Source organism: Etheostoma cragini, chromosome 20 (genome assembly GCF_013103735.1).
Source record: "Etheostoma cragini isolate CJK2018 chromosome 20, CSU_Ecrag_1.0, whole genome shotgun sequence".
NCBI lineage: Eukaryota > Metazoa > Chordata > Actinopteri > Perciformes > Percidae > Etheostoma > Etheostoma cragini.
Window position 1 is genome coordinate 7,336,866 of NC_048426.1, and position 4,411 is coordinate 7,341,276.

Sequence of the window (4,411 nt, forward strand, 5' to 3'; positions counted from 1 at the left end):
TGCATGTGAGATGTTCACCGAAAAAACCAACACTTGCCTAACATGAATTGGTTCAAATCTGTAAATGATCTCAAATTCACATTTTTATCATCGTCAACCCCCGTTTGATGTTCTCTCAGGATTGGCTGAAGAGTTCTTGGTACTTAAACAAATGCCTTTAAATGTATGAAACTGTACCTGGTGAATACAGATAAGAAATATCCTGCAGTAACCTCGCTTAGGGATTTCTTTGCTACTTGAAGTTTATCAAATTAGTCAATTTTGACAAAACACTGATGAGATTATCAACAGAAACAGCACTCAAGGACTCATGACTTTAAGATTAACCTCATAATAAGCTTAATTATTATTCATTTAGACAGCACTGCTGTGATGTTATTATAACAATGGATCTCTAATCTTAGAATTAAAGTCAATTTCAATTTTCAATTCCGATCCTTTAATTATGTGACCATGCCAGGACACACGTTTGAATGAATAAATCCAGAGGAGATTTACTACAGTGATTCACAAACATAAAAACTTGATCTTTCGAGTCAGATCTCAAAAAGTGTGACCGCCGCCATAGAGGACTCATTGTGCAACATTGTTGGTAAACTGAACCCTGAACTAGCGACTGCAGGGTTCACAGTGTGAGTCACAGCCTGTGGCGTTGCCAAGGTTTTAGCAGCCCAGTAAACAAGTCAACAGATTGCCAAACAAGAGAAAGTGCCCTGGAAAGTACCCAAGAAGAAACTCCACTGTGCAGATGCGGGAGGAAATCATCTTCAGCCTCAATCTATCGATAAGGGGAAAAGCTCAGCCCGTATTTAATCTGTTGTCTGAGGAAGAAACTAAAGATCAAAAGCTAAGACAATTGTTTGCAGGCTCAGTGTGCTTGTGTCTTTGTGTCAAAACATAACAGCAAGACTGAAAAAGAAAGAAAGAGACAAAGTTAAAGGAAACACATGAGAGAGGCATATAAAGAGTTAATAACTACTGCTAAAAAGGTAATTGTCTGTTACATCACTAGTCAACATGACCCTTCACCATCTGAGAGGGTTTTTTAGAAACCATCTAACGCAGACATGGTCTCACCTTTTGTTCTGTGGGTGATGGACTAATGACTTATAGTAGACGCAGCACTTCCAAAATCAAGGTTTGCGAAGGTCAGCGTGCCCCTCTAGATAGGGGACCAGGCGGGCCACATGAGTTGACACACTGTAAGAGTCAAAAGTCTAGAGTTTAAACACGTTCCACTTTGGACTTGGCTGGAACTCAAGAGAGACTACAGGCCACTCACTCCCAGTCTGATAAACAACTCCCAGGCAGAGAAATAAGCCGGCTGAGAGGGAGCTGAGCTGCTCAGTGCACAGCTTGTACTGTGTTGTGCACAACGTGTGTATGATATTATGGATTACACAATATGTTATTTTAAAGTGCGTACTATTTTACATACTATACTATGGAAATGTTGCAGGCCTGATCAAGCTGCATAGCTGCCCATTCAATAAATCATTCATGTGGTGCATTTACATGATGGAAATAGGTTACTTAAAGATATCATGAGCTTAGCTTGATTTTGATTACACTGCTAATGTACTGTATAATAGCCTTTTTTCCAAAATGCTCCAAAAAGATCTCAGAAAACAATAAATAAAGTATTAACTCTGCAAAAAACTTTATATTTTGAGTTTAATTTTGCTGTGGCATTTCAAGATCAAAGTTTATGTCATGTGTGCTGCGACCAGTCATCTCCACCCAGGAAAACGGCTCTGTGAGGCCCCAGACCCCCATTAGCTCGCCGCTGAAAAGATTCACGTTCCGACTTAAAAATGCATGAAAGATGCAATCACAAATGTTAAACAGTGTAAAAGAGTGATGCTGCCGTTGGTAATCTAACGGTGATAGCACACCACAAATATGAGTGTTTCCATCGGCTAGCCATGCACATCCCCATGGTCAAAGTTGAACCAAGGTGAATCCCACCGGACAGGAAACAAACTCGTAAACGTATTCAGCTTTAAAAGTTAAAAGACAGGTTGACCCAAAAGACTGTATATGGAGAATGGGTGCAGCATCAGTGGTGGCACCCATTGGTTTGTGGACTGCAGTTTTCAAGCCAGGAGTTTGCATTTTGGCCGTTGCCATCTTGGTATTTTAGAGCCAGAATGACCATATTTGGAGGAAAGAGCAGAGCTAGAGAAAATGATGCCAGTGTTGTGTAAGTCACCAATTTTCCACCCATCTGACGCAAGTCATCCAGCAATGCTTTACTGGCGGGTAAACGCGGACCTTGGGGTACTGGTGCTGTTGGTCAGCACGTACGGCAGTACGCAAAGCTGGTTGAAAAATTGCAGACTTTCTCTTAAACTACCAGCCAACGCTAGTGCTAGCTTGGTTGGCAGAACGGAACATGGAAATTAGATAGAATTGAAGTTCAAGGCACTTCTGCATTCGCTCCTGTTTTCAGGCATGGAAGTTGCCGCTTGGTTGACAGAGGCATGTCTTGTGTCATTTCCTGTTTTTTTAAACGGAAAAGCAGTTTGCATTGATTTGTTGTAACTGCAAAACTGTATACTGCTCAAATAGATACTGAGCTACTACTAACTACCATTAGTAATGTAATTGGGCTACAGCTTGTCTTTTCGTATATGTGGTTAGACTAATTAAAAGAAAAAAAAAACCTGTCATGGGTTAGCCCTAACCCTAACCCTGACCCTGTTCTTTTCTAAGCCTGTTGTGTTGCATTACATCAAGACTTGAGCACAGAAGGTTGGCAGAAAGGGGAGTTCTGTTAGAGGCCTAAAATAGCTTGTCAAACACCAAGATGTATGTTTCTGAAGTTTTTGCTTGGGTGCGTCCTCTGTTGTGTCTCAGTAACAGCTCATTGTAATAATATAAAAGGGAGTTCTTTTCAAAAAAAGATTGAAGAGAATCAGTTCTCCAAGACAGACTGTAGCTGTACAGTTCAAGCAGAGCTTTAAGCAACCGACAAGGTCTTTATTTAACCAACTCAGGAAAGAAAGACATAAATGTAGTGACCGCAAAGTTCATTAGCCAGTGACACTATTTCTTGTAAGTCTCTAGGGCACTGTCTGTGTCGAAGGCATGTGGGGTTGACGTGAAAAGTCGGTACTCCAACTTCGAGGTCACCTCTTAAACAGCCATGAATCACCAAGAAATCAACAAGCCAATTCAATCCCAGGCTTTTCCATCAAACTACAGGAGGTCATATAAAGTATGTGTCATAGTACACAGTGTAAGGGAGATAAATATAAAAAAAAGAAAAAGAAAAAAGTCATAAATATATTTCACCACAGAATCTTAATACCTTAACCTACGTCAGGAAACGGCTGTGCAATAATTCACATCTCAGTTCTTTATTTTCCTGCTGGGTGTGTTTTACCAGTGAAACTATTATCCATGTTGTCATCAAGGATTCTCATTTTTATCATCTGTTTCCAAGATTCATCTAATTAGGGTGCCACAAGTTCATGAATTTGACCTACAATGGGGAAAATGAACGCAGTTGTCAGAACAGAACTTCCCACATGGTGGAAGGAAGATGTACCGTACGACTTTAGACTAAACATAAACACAGCGGGGGTTTACATTCACAGCTCTGGGACTGTAAAAGCTCTAGCATGGCTGGTAGTAGCAGCAGCGTTGCCACAGCCACAGATGTGCCGATGTGCTCGACCGATAAAGGATTTTTAAGGCTGATACCAATACGAATATTTGGTCATTTAAAAATCTAATATGCCAATATATCAGCCGATTTACTGTGTGTGTTTTTTTTTGGGATTACGGCAAAATACAGATCTGTGTCTTAACGTTTTATGGTGTGATTGTGCTTCGTTTCTGCGTTTAAAGAGGGATCTCAACAGACTGTAGGTCGAACACTGATTGGTCACTGTTAGGCTATATTTTAGAGGATTTAATTTAAGAGTTAGGGCATTCCGCCACTGTTGGTCTATTGCGTTCCAAGACAGCCGTGCCGCGATTTGATTTTATAAGGGCAAATTGTTACATAAACTGTTAAAGTGTGATTTAAAATATGCTTCAAAATATGCTTTAAACATAAACATATATGTTTAATTAGCATTTTTGTTTTGTCCATATGTGCTCGTGCTGTGTTCCTCAAGTGGTAGGACAGGTCTTTTTTTTTGCAGCCCCCGGCTTGAATGTCCAACTCCGCTTATGAAAGTACAACTACTGCACTACTAGCTGATTCCTAGTCAAAGATGCATCTGTTCTTGATCCGTGATAATGCTTTGAAAATCTGAAAATTGCAAGTCATAATATTTTCATTACTTTTTATGTTGGTTTTAGTCCTTGTTCTTTATATCCCTGCTCTATATACGCACACAAGGGACAAGGGACTGCCGACGAGCTTCTGCCTTGTCATTTTTTTTTTAATGCAGACATC

At 40.2% G+C, this 4,411-nt stretch overlaps 1 long non-coding RNA gene across 2 annotated transcripts in view; it reads right to left on the reverse strand.

Moving 5' to 3' along the window:
• The window catches only part of LOC117935390, a 107,058-nt gene that overhangs the window by 35,301 nt on the left and 67,346 nt on the right, over positions 1-4,411 (reverse strand). The window lies entirely within an intron of this gene.